The 15663-nt window shown below is 38.5% G+C and overlaps 1 pseudogene across 1 annotated transcript in view; it reads left to right on the plus strand.

The window, feature by feature from the left end:
* The first annotated feature begins 2909 nt into the window (after positions 1 to 2909).
* Positions 2910 to 15663, plus strand: part of LOC308258537 (large ribosomal subunit protein eL42-like) — a 28523-nt pseudogene continuing 15769 nt past the window's right edge. Inside the window, exon 1 of the transcript in view lies at positions 2910 to 3012. The product of the transcript in view is annotated as a large ribosomal subunit protein eL42-like (transcript). The remainder of the gene's footprint in view (positions 3013 to 15663) is intronic.

The following is a 15663-nucleotide window of genomic DNA, read 5'->3' on the forward strand; positions in this document are numbered from 1 at the left end:
CCAGAGGTAGAAGGGCTTCCAGGAACCCCAGTACCACCAAAAATAAAAATAAAAAAACACACTTTTCAATGTTTTTGAACCTCTTTCAATAAAATTACAAATATCCTTCTATGCCCAGAGCTTCTGCTCTCTTGCATTAACACCGGAGGACTTGTTCTTCATTGATGTTCTTCATTGATGGAAGAGAGTTTCTCATTTTTCAAGATATTTTTATTTCTCATTATCCAAGATATTTCCTTAAGATTTCTGAGTTTTTACATTACAAAAATAATACCTCACTCTCACTATGTATATATGTCATTCATATAGATATACAGTGTTGTTCATATAGATATACAGAGAATATATAGAAATAACTTTATATAAAAAGTAATTTTAATTTTAAAATTTAAAACATTAAATATGTATTGTCCACATACCCCCTGGGAGAGTGTGATATATTTTTCTAAGAAGGCATGTCTCTACACCTTCCCCACCTACAAATGAAAACCACTGTTGTTAGATTAATGATTTCAATTTTCTGCATTAGTAAATAGGATGGAGAGAGCATAATTGAATTCCCATTTAGTGCTTAGGATTTAATCGTGCCTCAAGCTATGGGTGATAAACTCAAATCTTCAATATACAGCATTATTGCTACAGATTCACAAAATTTAAAAAACTTGACTGGAAGATATGCCACAAAATCTGAAAACGCTTCAAAGTACAACCTCTTCTCTATTTTTTGTGGTACTGGGGATGGAACCCAGGGGCATTCTGGCTCTGAGTGACACCCCCAGCCCTAATTTTTTTTATTCTTTATTTTCTAAATGGGTCTCAATGAGTTGCAAGGGGCCTCACTAAGTAGCTGAGGCTGTCGGCGAATCGCGATCCTCCTATCTCCAACTCCTGAATGCTGGGATTACAAGCATGAGCTACCATGCCCGGCCCTCCCCTACTCTTTTAAACAGGATCTCACCTGTCACGAGCAATGTTCAGAATTAAAGCTGCACTACAGCAGTAGAACTCATCTATGGCGATTTGTCCCCACAGTATCTTCTATCACTTAAGAAGAAAGAAGTCAATCTCTTATTACCATTGCTTTAGAGCCCTCCTATTTACAGAGATGTGACTATTTTCCCCATGTTATTTGTTCAGGCTCCAGATTTTAGCTGCCAGAAGTCTTTTTGCATGCTCCTGGCAATTAATCCCTCATGCAAAATGCATACTCTCATGCCCTTCTATAGCACGACCTCCACTTTCACATCTCCCCGGGTAGAGCCCTGTTAACACCTGAATTCTGCCTTCCAATTTTAAAAGATACTGAATTCAGGGAATGAAAAGAGAACAGGCTTGAAGTGCCTTATTTTCACATTGCCTTTTTGGGGTCACTTTGAGTTTCCCCTTGAAATTAATTGGGAGTACAGTGAATTGAAACGGTGCATTTCATTTAGGTGATAACCTGCCTCCATTTTCTGGTTGGCTCCTGATACGCCAGGAGTTAAGATAGATATCTAAGCAGTAACAAAAGAATTATAGTTTTGAATACCATCCTTTGGCCATACAGGGATCCATCCTCTTAATTTTTGCTTATAAATGTGTGAAACAAATATCATAGTACAATGTGCCAAAGTAGAAAATAGATTTAAGATGGTCATGAGATGAAGAAGTATAGTTAATTCTGGGTAGACAATAAAAAGAGGTTTTAGAAGGAGGCTAATTGTGGGTAATGCATGATCTTGCACTCTACCAAAAGGCTTGCTGTATAAAACAAGAGATGATGGTAAATAAAATCCCCATGTTTGTAGAGCAGTAAGAGAACTGTGATACTTCCACAGTTACACACAGAGGCAGCAATTGGATAAACCTGCATGGAAGGGCACATGGCAGGAAAACAGAGATATGAGACTATAAATATTCATTTCTCTCTTTGCTTCAGTATCATAAACTTCAGCTGTAACACCAACTTGGTGTTATCAGTTAAAATGCTATAAAAAATTTTAATAGACACAATAACGTCCAACAAGCTCATTCAAATCTGTTACTAGGGAAAGTACTGAAGTTTGCACGAAAGAAACATTAAAAGTAAAGAAGCCAACACCTGTAAACAAGGTGTGAATATGTACTACTGAAGACGCAGGGAGAATCTAGTACCAGTCAGATGGAGTGTGAACAATGTAGTTTCCTTGGAAGATTCCTTCACAGTCTTTTATTTTTTTAATTATTATTATTATTTTTTTGAGGCATTGGGGTTCCTGGAAGCCTTTCTACCCCTCCGGGCTACACTCACAGACCTATTTTTTATACTTTTTTATTTGGAAACAGGGTCTCTTAAGCCAGCATGGCTGGCTTCGAACCTGCGCGATCCACCTGTCTCCGCCTCCCAAGCATGGGGATTACAAGCGTGCGCCACCACACCCAGTCCTCCTTCACAGTCTTTTAAAGTCACATCATGCCTGTGTCGTATTCTCCAAGCAAAGGTGTGTGAGCCAGTTTGTGACTGGCTGTGGTTACTCTCCAACCCACACATTTACTGAGAGGCTACCAAGGCTCAGTACTGTGCTAGGCATGGGAAAAGGAGAACATAGACTCTTAATCGAGCAATGAACACATTCTATGTTGAGTGAAGCACCAGAATTTAACGGAAGGAAGAGTAATCTCTTTCTAGAAGAACCAGAGCAGAAACAGAGGTGGGGTGCCAGAACTGGGTTTTGAGCATACCATATAAGGTTCTTAGTTACAAAAAACAGAAACTACAGAATTTGGCTATTTTAAGCAGAAAATATATTTGCCTGAAGAAAGCTCATGGATTTCTCTAGGGGTCTATGTAGCCAGGAATAGCACCCCAAAACACATTGCAAACCTGTTCCAATGAAGGCACCATTGCTACCACCCTGAACTCCCACCAACCCACTAGCCATAGTAGTTGAATGGCGGTCACCTCCAGAAGCTGGACAAAGATGTCATTCCTCATCAGAGTGATTTCATACCCCAGACATGTTTTAAAAGCTCTGGCTTCTGATTCCAAGACTGGTGAGAGTGCATTTGACTGAAGGAGCCTTGGAAATGTGAAAGCCCATTTTCTGAATTTGGGTTTCAGGAAGTGGAGAATTTCTCAAGAAAAGAAAGATTATTTGACATTTCTGGGCATCTACAAAGAACCACAATCTACTTCAAAGGTCTAAAAAGTTGCAAGATGAAGCAAATAAGCCAGGTGAGATGGAATATGCCAATAATCCCAGTACTTGGGATACTGAGGCACAATAATAAAGATTCAAGGCCAGCCTCAACAACTTGGTGAGATAATCAGCAACTTACATGTACATGTATGTTTCTATTGCACTAAACCTCAGTATGATGTATGGTTACAAATGTGCTAACAAAAATATAAAAAATTAAAAATTAAAAAAGAGGATGTGAGGCCGGGCATGGTGGTGCACAATTGTAATCCTATCATTTGAGAGGCAGAGATCGAAGGATCACAGTTTATGGACAATCTCAGCTACTTAGTGAGGCCTTTTGCAACTCAGTGAGACTCTGTCTCAAAAAATAACGACTGAAAAATACAGCTGGGAGTGTAGCTCAAAGGTAGAATGCCCCTGGGTCCCATCCCTAATACCACAAAAAATGTTGGGGATGTGGGTGTAGCTCAGAGGTAGAATGTCCCTGGGTTCAATCTCCAGTACCAAAAGGCTTGAGGTATATAGCTCAGATATAGAACATCACTGGGCTCAATTTCAAGTACTAAAAAAGGAAGAAAGATGGAGGAGGAGGAGGAGGAGGAGGAGGAGGAGGAGGAGGAGGGAGAGGAAGAGGAAGGGGAGTGGTATGAGGGCAAGGAGGGAGAGGTAGAAGAAGAGGAGGAGGAGGAAAAAGAGAAGGAGGAGTAGGAGGAAGGGGAGAAGGAGAGGAAAAAAAGAATGGCAGTTGTGGAGGCCCCAGGAATGAAAAAGCATGACTGCAGAGCTGAGACATCATTTCTTTAAATTTTTAAATCTTATGGTAGGAGAGAAATTCAATAAGAAGCAGCTTATAATTACACAGTTAAGAGATGAGACTATTGTTATTATTGTTAGTACCATTATTCCCGAAGGAGACATGATGCTTGGTTGACACTGCAGCTATCACTAGCCGAAGGCTGGTGTTTGAGCTTTGGAAACTGAGCCCTTCTTCTGCCCATTTTGGAGCCTAATAATCAAAGTTATGACCTTTAGAAATTAATTAACAAACATCCTCAACTGAAGCTTGACTGGAAATATCTTATATTAGAATGTTTAAAATCAACTACACGTCATGGCATGCTACACAACCCCAAGTTCCATTGTCTAAGACAGCAGACATGTTATATAACCCCCCTTCTATATAACACAGGCACAATAGACAGTACAAATACTCTGTCAGAAGCCATGCATCCTCTCTAGTAGTTGCCAGAGCTGGTATAATTTATTGTCACACATCTGTCCCTCTCTCTGCCAGTCAGGAAATGAGCAAAGGAAGCAAAATAAGGGAGAAATATTTTTCAATTGTTTTGGCTTTCTCACTACAACTGCAAAGCTGACTTGAATAGATGGCCTCCCATACTTTTATGGCCAGTATCAACAACTTTACACCCTGTCTAACGTCCAAACATCTATGCACAGACATAGGCAACAACTTAGGGATGAGTATAGATCAGTAATTAATATTTTAGAGCTGGCTTATAGAATCAGCTCAAGTTATAAATCCTCCTTCATCAGTAAGTTCTTCCTCATCATTCTAGAATCACAACTAAATCCTCTTTGTAGCTTCCTGAAGTTTTCATATTTGTTACCCAATGCAATGGAAATGTCTCACTTTTACTGGTCCAGGGATTTCCATCCTATCCTATGACCATGGGCTTTCTTCTAAGGTAACTTTTTAGAGCTCCATTGTAAGTAGACTTCTCAAGCTCATAACTAAGAGCTACCTAACCTGTAGTTTGGTGCCTCTATCTTCTATTTCTATGGTTCTTTATTACCCACATTATCAACTTCTAATTAACCTCCTGGAGGTAGCTAGACATCTAAAAAAGGAAGTGCATTGTCCTCTTAGCTTGTCTAATGTTTGTTCTAGGAGGTTCTTTCAGTGTTTCCTGGTAGGTGTTGAAGGGGCAATAGCAGGTAGATTATCGTTTGTTTGTTTGTTCGCTCTTGTGCGAGTCTCAAACCCAGCACTTCTCACATTCTAGGCAAGCGCTGTACCACTGAGCTACAACTCCAGCCCAGGCAGATTTATTTTTAGTAGTTGACAAATTTGAATGAAATAAAGAAAGATGTAGGACTGCAGAAAGACAAATTATGCCACACCAAAATAGAAATGTGATGCAAATCAGACAATCAGTCTCCGAACATTTTACAAAGAATTCTGTTAAGACCATAGTGGACAGAACTTGAGGGAAATGTAGAATAATTTCAGAGAAAATGTTTAAAATGATCTATCATGTATTTACCAGTAGATATAATTTTATATTAAAAAAAATAGCCAGCCGGGCATGGTGGCGCACGCTTGTAATCCCCACACTTGGGAGGCCCAGACAGGAAGATTGCGCTAGTTCAGAGCCAGTCTTGCTGGCTTAAGAGACCCTGTTTCCAAATAAAATATAAAAATAGATCTGGGAGTGTAGCCCAGAGGTAGAAGGGTTTCCAGGAGTCCCAGTACCACTAATAATAATAATAATAATAATAATAATAATAATAACAACAACAATAACAATAATAATAATAATAATAATAGAAATAGCCAGATCCAGATGTGGTGACCCAGTCTTGTAATCCCCAGGACTTGAGAGGCTGAGACAGGAGCATCACAGATGTGAGATGAGATTTGACAACTTAGTGAGACCCTGTTTCAAAATAAAATAGGGGTGTAACTCAGGTAGAATGCCTCTGAGTCCAATCCCCAATACAAGGAAAAAAAGGAAGGAAGAAAGGAAATTAGCAATGAAATAGCCTTTCCTTTCCTTTGCTGTAGGACAATACTTACCTACTTGCAACTAGATATACCTTTATAGAACAATTTTGGTTTTGCAAGGAATGTTCAAGAAACTATCTCATATTGTTATAGAGTGATCACCAGAGAAGATCACTTAGACTTAATTTAAGCCAAATAGGGAAATTCCCTAATGCACATGATATACATTCACAAACATATCAAAGTCAATCACTAAGCCAAACAAGGGCTAAATGAGTGATGTGTCCATATATGCCTCTACCATCTTGTACTCTATTAAGATGCATGACTATAATGAATCAATAAAAATAACATTAAAAAATTAATAAATAAAAATAAAAAGTCTTTATTAGCCTGCTGGAGACTACACTACAAGGTGCTTAGTCCTGAGTGCAGCCCTGATGTGTTTTTCAGGGCTCCTTTTATACAACAAAATCACAAGCTCACGAGTGAAGAGTTTAGATTCCCACAGAATGTACAATCTCCAACAATTTATTCCAGCAGGTATGCATGTCAAGATAGTGAAAAGAAAATGGTCAAAGCAAACTAAAGACTAGAGGCCCATTAATTAGCTGTGTGATATGGGGGAAATAATGCTAAACTCAGCTCCCTAGTCATGTATTTAATATGGTGACTAGCTATAGAGAGTATAGAGAGGACGAGCAAGACAGGTAATCATTCCAGGTGTAATAAATATCTGCTTCAGGATAGGTGGGCCCACAGAGTCACAGGGCTGAGAGCAGCCCCTGGTGGTCCAGAGCTCTGAAATCCTTCTTTGTCACCACCTAGAGCCGCCTAGCTCCAAGGCACCATCTTGTAGCTCTTTCTTTGAATGACAGATTTAGGACTACCTTATCCCTGGTGAGAAATAATAGGCCCTTGTTTGTAACATGTTGCAAAGGAAACAGAAAAAAATATTCCTTTATAATACTTAGTTCCACTGATTCTTCTTCACATTTTAAAATGGACTCATTATATATGGAATAAATACATAATGAATTTGTACCTTGCCTCTTGCAACAAATGAACTTCACTGAGAATCATCTACAAAATGAGGATAGCACCTCCTCCATAGAGTTATTGTGAAAACAACACCCACTGATGACATGGGAGGGAATCTAGTGAGTGCCTGGCACAAAGAATTGCTTTGAACTGATGCTAGTGGATTTGGCTATGTTTGGCTGTTATCACATATTCTGGACATCTTTCCTTCTCCAGAATTTTCATAATTCTACTAGTGTCTTTGACATTAAGAAATTACTACTGTCTCCTAAAACAAAAGGAGAGAGATAAGAAAATCAGAAACTGGAGACTCTACAATAACTTTTAATAATGCAGTTTTTAAAAGCAATAAGTAGGAGTCTTAACTTCTATCAGCTGCCATTTAAAAAGTTGTAAAATGTTTTCTATTTCCCTTCAGAATTGTGCCGATCCCTAATACACACACACACACACACACACACACACACACACACACACACACATTAAAAATTCTATACCTACAATCATGCTGGAACAAATGGCTTAAATTTTTAATACTTCCCTCCTGATGCATCAGCTAAGTATTAGCACCAAGGGCAAAACTTGACTTCTCTCTGGGAGCCTATCTGCTCCCTGGGGCTTATTATAAACCATAATCTATTTAAGAGAGAGATGTTCCTATAACATTAAACTGAGATGTTGTAAACAGAGTTGGATGCCTCTAGTTATTCTGGATGAGAACTTAACAGCTGGGATAATTTTAATTCCAGGACTATGTGCTGGGAGTAGAGGGAAATGGAGTTCCATAGTGGAGATCAATCCCGGCAGTTCCAAGGTAGGAGGAACTGGTGGTCTAACACAGTGAATGTACAGAGGATCAGATGGATAGTAGAGTACACAGCAACCAATAGGCAAGTCAAGAATCAAGAGTCAGAAACTGGGAGGCAGGACAGAGGCTGGGAGCAGACAATAGCAGAGAGTGGCAGACAAGCTTTTGCTGGTGGAAGTTGCCACCACCATGACAAGAATGGCCTGAAGTTAGCATATGACACAGTCACTCAGGTGAAGGTTCAATTTTTCAGCCTCTAATCCTCCTGTTATCTGACAATGTTAACTAAAATACACAGAGCGCTGCCTAGCTTCTGTGATCCCAAGGTCTTCAGGCTGACTACTGGCCTTTCCTTAATGGCTCTTTTAGCTGTCAAAACACTAAATATTAGTGTTCTTCCTATTGCCTTAGCACAGTCTTGTCCTCTCTATGATTTATCTGCCACCTATTTAGAGATGCTCTGAATACCTCCCTAGATCTCACTCCTGGATGCCAATTCATTAGCAAAGTGTGGAAAGGACATCACATAGGCCTTTCATTCCTTCAACCCATACTTCCTGAGGATCAGACAGTCATGTTTTTCTCTTTTTCCCTTCCTCTCCCACTCTCAGTCCTCTTCTTTATCTCCTTTCTCCCCTCTTTTTCCCACACCAGACAACCCTCTTGCCTTTACCCTAAAGCACACACACACTTTCAAATGTCCACACAAGCAAAATCTCAATGTCATACATAGCAGTTCTTGTTAACTCTTAATGTGCATACAGATTACATCGGTATCTTGCTACAATTCAGATTTTTTGTGTATGATACTAGGGAATTAACTCAAGGTGTTTCTACCTCTAGCTACAGCCCTAGACCTTTTTATTTTGAAATAAGGTCTTGCTAAGTTGCTAAGGGCCTTGCTAAATTACTGAGGCTGTCCTCAACCTCTGATTCTATCTCAACCTTCCAAGTATTGGGATCACATGCATGCGCCATTGTGCCTGGCTATAATTCAGATTCTGATTCAGAAAGTCTGGAGTGGGGATCCCAAATTACTCACTTTTCTCTTCTCTCTTCTCTTCTCTTCTCTTCTCTTCTCTTCTCTTCTCTTCTCTTCTCTTCTCTTCTCTTCTCTTCCCTCCCCTCCCCTTCTCTCTCTCTCTCTCTCTCTCTCTCTCTCTCTCTCTCTCTCTCTCTCTCTCACACACACACACACACACACACACACATTTCCTTTGGAGCAACTGGCCCTAAGCCACACTCAGAGTAGCAAAGAACACTGAGAGACAGGTCACTTAAGTCAAATTCTGGCCTCCACTAGCTACTGCTGCACTTCAGACTCAGTTATTACACCCTCCCTGTCTGGGCTTCAGTGTCTCCATCTGTAAAATAAGGAGACCAGACCTAACAATTCCTGAAGGTTTTATGCATAGGCGAAAAACTGAAACCTATGAATGTAGCTACCAAGATGCAACCCATTTTGTGCCATGAACCCTGTGAAAAAGTAACCAGAATTTAGTAGCAATGCTAAGCTAAAGTAGGAGTCAGTAGTGATGCTAAACTGAACGGAACAATAACTGCAAAAGATATGGCTCCAGAAAGTACACATTTTTAAAAGCATTAGGCCGGGAGCAAAATTGGGCACAGTAAAACAGTGCTATTTTATGAAATAATAACAGTTTAAAATTACTTCTTTTCTCAATGGGTTTGTAAATCAAATTATAGCCATCAGGAAGACACTTAGAGAACCATCACTAAATAAATAGTACTGAAACAAAACTCAAAAATAAGATTATTCCAGGTCTAATGGTTATTTTTATGGCCTGGAACCAAAGTATTTAGAGCCATTCTGTATTTTTTCCTGATGAGTATATGACACACAGGTTCCATCCTGGTTTTTATTTTTTTATCATAGCAGTGGAGTGTGGAAGAAACATGGTAAGATTGAAATAGTATGATTTGACTTCAAATATTAATTCTTCCTCTTAATAACTGCATAATCTTGGGCAAAGTATGTGAGTCTCTGTGTCCTACTTGGTAAAATGCAGGTGATAATAATACATATACCCATATGTTGCTTTCTGGATTGACTAATGAGAAACAAAGCTTAACAAAAATTACAGAATGCTATAAAATGTAAGAAGACACAGGGGATTAAAAGAGAAGAGGGGAGGTAGGAAGATAATAGTAATTATTGTATAAACAACTTGTAAAATCATTCCCTTCAGAAAAAGCCTTTGATTGTTCCAATCTTCCTTTCTACAGAAAAGCCTGTTCATCGAAGACCACAATGATCTGCCCTCTGCCCACTTTTTCATACAGCATATTGGCCTCTCTGTGGAGTCTCTGTATTGAGTGAATGACTGAGTTACTAAATGGATTATAATTTAAGAGGAACCTAAAATTACCATTTAGAATCACCTCACATGTGCCAGACACAATATATTAGTTGTTGAATTTTTACAACCTCATTATGAGAGGTTGTGCTTGTACCTCATAGCTAATGAGCAGGGGAGCTGAGATTTCATCCTCTGTACTATTATATTTGATGGTCCCTTCTGGTTGCTTGGTTTTACCAGCTAAAAATGAAACAACAGAATCTGCTCCCTCACACTATAACTCCCTATTTTTGCACTGTGCCTCTTTTCTTTGTGTTAAGCATGGAATTTTTCAAACATTTCAAAGATTAGAAATGAAGACTATTTCCTTTTCATTACATATCAGTAAAAACGAAACTTCTGCCATGCTCCTCTGTCTACATCTTCTACATCTAAATCCCTACTCACTCTTGACACTACTCACTCTCTGAGCACATAAGTATCATGAAACACCTGCTGTGTGCCAGCCACAGCTCTTTACCACAAGCCATATATCCTCAGGGAGCCCTGGGCTTTCTGAGAGAATCCTTTTATGTAGATGAAAATTTAGTGCTTAGTTTTTACACATTCAAGATGTGTGGCCTCAGAATTCAGTTCCCATTTGGACCTGGAAATGTAGGAATATTTAAATACCACCATAAAGATGATAATAAATTTGATATTTCTGGGTGCTTTCTCATGTTTTAGGTAATCTCTATGGTCACTAATGAGCTGACTAATGTGCCAATGTGCTTAACAAGACAGTGTTGCTTTTATACCCTCCTTGTATATGTCAGGCATAAAGAGAAGAATTCATGGAGGGGCTGGAGGATGGCAACTCATGAAGACAGGAATTACAAGTTCTTTCACTTTTAACTCCAAGTCTTTACATAAGTTCTCATTAACCCCACTGATTTATAGATTAATAGGCTACAAAGGAGACCTGAAAAGTGGACCCCTAGTAAAAAGACATTTAAATAAGCCATTCTCACTGACAGACAGTGGGGCATTCAGCTAATGGTATGAACACAGAATCAGGGTTACTTCCTATTGCCAAACCTCAGTTCTGTCACCTACCAGTTGTGTAAACTTGGACACATTTTCTAACTTCCCTATGCCTTAGTGCCCCATCTGAAAAATGGGGACTATAATGGCATCTAGCTCATTGGTTCTCTATAAAGAGTAAGTGAAGTATTATGTATTAAGTAAAATGGTCACAGCCAGGCATGGTGGCGCACGCTTGTAATCCCAGCATTCTGGAGGCTGAGACCGGAGGATCGCGGTTCAAGGACAGTCCCAGCTACTTAGTGAGGCCCTCTGCAACTCAGTGAGACCCGGTTTCAAAATAAAGAATAAAAAATAGAGCAGGGGGTGTAGCTCGGAGGTCGAATGCCCCTGGATTCCATCCCCAGACCCACAAAAAAAATAATAATAATAAGATGGTAATTACTGTTCTCCAGTGCAAAAACATATAATAATTATTTACTTCTCAGTATCAATAGGCTAGATCCACTTGACATTTTGGGATCCTAAACCATATCTTCATTTTTATTCCCCACTGTCAATTCAATAGTAATTTCCTAATCTATCACTACTGAGCTCTAGCCACTTGGTTCAAAGCACTGCTTTAGGTCTAGAGTGTAGGAAACGTAAGACACAGGCTTCTTAGACTCATAAAACTCACAGACTCTAGTTAGCTTACCTCCCTGCTATTCCTTTATATGCCATGTTTATCTTGGTTTTTATTCAAAACACTTTCTATCTGGAAAGCTTGAGAAAGATAAGACTCTCCCTCTGTCAAATTAAATCTTATCTTTCCTTTAAAGTGTCCAATCATGATGCATTCTCTGACACTTCAAATCAAAGTACTCTTTCTCTCTCCCTCTCTTCTGTTCCCTATATAACTACTGTCATCTATCCTTAGGTAAATATTTACCATGCTATGAAAGAGAGAATGTATGGCTTTAGCTACCAGAAAAAATTTGGATAAAAATCCACCTCTGCCTCTTTCTAAGTATATAGCCTCAAATAAAATTTTGTAATCTCCTTGAGTCTCCACCACATCATCTGAAAATGAGAAGTAGAGTTTCCTCAAAGTGTTTTATAGTTTTCTTTGTAGATATCTTTTACCTCCTTGGTTAGGATAATTCCTAAAAAATTTTTGTGGGATAATGTGAGTGGAAGTGTTTTCTAAATTTCTTTTTCAGTGAATTTATGGTTGGCATACAGGAAAGCTTCTGATTTTTTAAGATTGAGTTTGTATTCACTTTGCTGAATTTGTTGATCAGTTCTATAAGCTTTTTGGTTGCATTTGTTTGGTCTTCTAAGTATAGCATCATGCCATTTGAAAATAGAGATAGTTTAAGTTCTTCTTTTCCTATTTGTACTCCTTATTCTTGCCTTATTTCTCTTGCTACAGTCTCAAGTACTATATTGAAAAGAAGTAGAGATTATGGACATCCTTGTCTTGTTTTTAGAGGTAACTCAAAGTGTTATTGTTGAAAATGAATAATGTGCACTGTTCCAACATGTAGAAGGAGCAATACAAACACTCATCTCCTCCTTCACTCACCTGTGCCCTGTTATCTAACAAGCACTTGGCAGACTATGATTGGTATATGTCTTATAGTTCAGATACCACATACTTAGAGTTGCACACATACTAAGAATGCAAATAATAGGGAGAAGAAAGAGAAATCAATCTTATTGGTTAGAACTGAAAGAGGACACCCAGGCTTTCCTGGATGATGTCATGCTCTTGTCTAATGGCATCTCCTATTAAGCACCTTCACATGATAAAATTTCACATCTAATATATTTTAACTTTAGTCAAATGCTATGATATAGGAACAGGGAAGGGAGGGAGAGAGAGAGATAGAGAGCTTTGAGGTGAAATGTAAGAGAATGCTTAATGAAAGCATACTTTAAAGGAAAGATAAAAATTTTATTTTGAAGATATATATGTGATATGTGATATCACACACACACATATGACCTCTTTCTATAACTGCTATAAACCTGTGAATGATATTGATACTATCATTTTACAGATAAGAAAATGAGTTTTGTGTATTAGTCAGCTTTTTGTTGCTATGACCAAAATACCTGACAAGGACAACCTAAAGGAGGAAAGATTTATTTTTGGTTCATGATTTCAGAAGATTCAGTCCATGGTTGATCAGTTTTAAGGCAGTAACATCATAGCAAAAAGTGTGGTAGAGAAAAGCAGCTCAGCATATGGCAGCCATTGAGCAGAGAGAGAGGAAGAAGCCAGGGATGAGAGTCCCCTACTTCTTCCAGCCACACCCTGGCTGTCTATGGTTCCCATCCAGAAGTCAATTCAAGTAATTAATCTATCAAATAGAAAAATCAGTGGATGGCTTATAGCCCTCACGATCCAATCATTTCCTAAAAATTCCTCTATTCCTCTGAACCTTGCTGCATTGGGAGCCACGCTTTCAAAATGAACTATTGGCGGACATTGCAAATCCAAACCGTAACACTCAGCAAAGTTAATTTATGTAAGGTGAAACCAACTGGAAAGAAACACGACACAATTTCAAGTGCAGAATCTGACTACAAAGCCATGATAATACAGAACATTTGTATTAAATTAAAAGACACTTTTTTCATATTTTTCCACCTCTCAAATCAGGATGAATCTTGTAGTTAATAGAGATTATTACAATGATTAGCAGTTTAGTTTAGTGAGTCATAATTTAGGATACATTTCTCAGTCAACAGTGTTTTTGATCCAATCAAATATGTCAGTAGCACTTTTATGCAGCAGACATCATTCCAAGCACTTTACATCTATTAATTCTTCTAATCCTCACTGGAATCCTATGAGGTAAACTATTATTGTCATTTCCATTCTACAGACAAGAACACTGAGTCATGAACCCATTAAAGTAACTTGGCTCCCTTCTCCAATTAAATAGCTAAAGTATACAGATGCTAGTATTTGAAGCCCAGGCCCTCCATTCTAAACTCTGTGGTCATAACTCAAAATCCTATTCTTTATGCTGGAACTCTTTACCAGTATGCTACATCAGCTCTACTCACATTACTTGCCTGTTCCAAGATGTCTATTAGTTTATTATATATTTTTAAAGTGATAATAGGTTTCTTCAGCTCTGCAGAATTCCAGAACCACTGTCTACCTCAGTGTCTTATTTACTGACTCATCAGCAGATTAGCAATACACATTTATTAAGCCTAACTAATTTTAACATCAAAATGAAAAATAAAAATTTAAGCATGAGCTTAATATAGCCTTTAAGCTCTCCTCGTATACTAGTTCTTAGTTCTTTCCTTTAATTCACCGGTTCTCAGTAGAGCAATTTTGCCTCCCAGGGGTATTTGTTGATGTCTTCCAAGGGACATTTGTGATCTTTGTCACACTGAGGATGGGGGTTTTACTGGCATCTAGTGGAGAGAGACCTGGGGTGATACTAACCATTTCAGAATGTACAGACAGGCCCTTTCCACAATGATTCAGTCCAAAACATCAATAGTGCTGAGACTGAGAAAACTTGAATTGATTTAATAAAGATGAAGACCTTCCTAGGCCTAATTCTGGTCTATAAATCTGGAACTTTACAGAATTTTTTTTAAAAAGTTACAGTTGAAAATACTCTTACTCAATGCATGAATTCCCTTTTCAGTAACCTCAGCAAATGGCCTTTAGCCTGAACTTCTTAAGTTAAAAATATATAGACTCTGAGGAAGCCCACTCATTTTTAAAACCATCAGTTACAGTTCATAATGGGCATGCAGAAATACGGCCATGGTTCTGCTTAATAGACTTCCAAAAAAATACCAGCCTCTACTATCATGGACCAATAAAAGTATTTTTTTCCCTAGAATTGCCTATGACATTTTCAGCTGACTTTTCTTTAAACCCTTTCTTAATTGTAATGCAATTTCCAAAACAGAATTTTCTTGGCTAATGCTTCTTAAAGAATCCTTAAAAATGTCAGCACTTCACTATTTCAAAATGTAGAGAAAAGCTAAATTCAAATAAAGAAATTTCAAACTTATAAAATAGCTATAAAATTGCCTCCTCACTACTTTCAAATGCTATTCTCACTCATCTACGTGGTAGACCCTTTTATATTTTCATGCTCATCTTCAGGGACAGAAAGATAAAAAGACAAAATCCTTGTCCATAAGGAGCCTACTGTCAATCAAAGGAGACAAATGTATTCATTATTGTAATGAAGGAAAATTCTGGATGAAGGAAGGAGTCACCAGGTATATGAAGGGAGCTTGAGCCAGGAGGTACAGATGTTTGAGGTGAGATTTGGAGGATTGCTGGCAGCTCCCAGGCAAAATACGGGAACAGAATCCACAAACACACTGAATTTGAGATGTAGCTAGCATTATGAGAATCGCACATGGCCCAGCATGGTGGGAACCAAAGTAAATGCTGAGCAGAGCCAAGGCAGGAGACACTGGGGATGCCCTTAAGGAGCTTGGGGTATATATATATATATATATTGGCCCAAGAGCTTCCCAAAGGAAAGACACAAGGTCAGGACTGACTTTTGGAAAGATTCTTGTTAA

Source organism: Muscardinus avellanarius (genome assembly GCF_963383645.1).
Source record: "Muscardinus avellanarius genome assembly, chromosome: 1".
NCBI lineage: Eukaryota > Metazoa > Chordata > Mammalia > Rodentia > Gliridae > Muscardinus > Muscardinus avellanarius.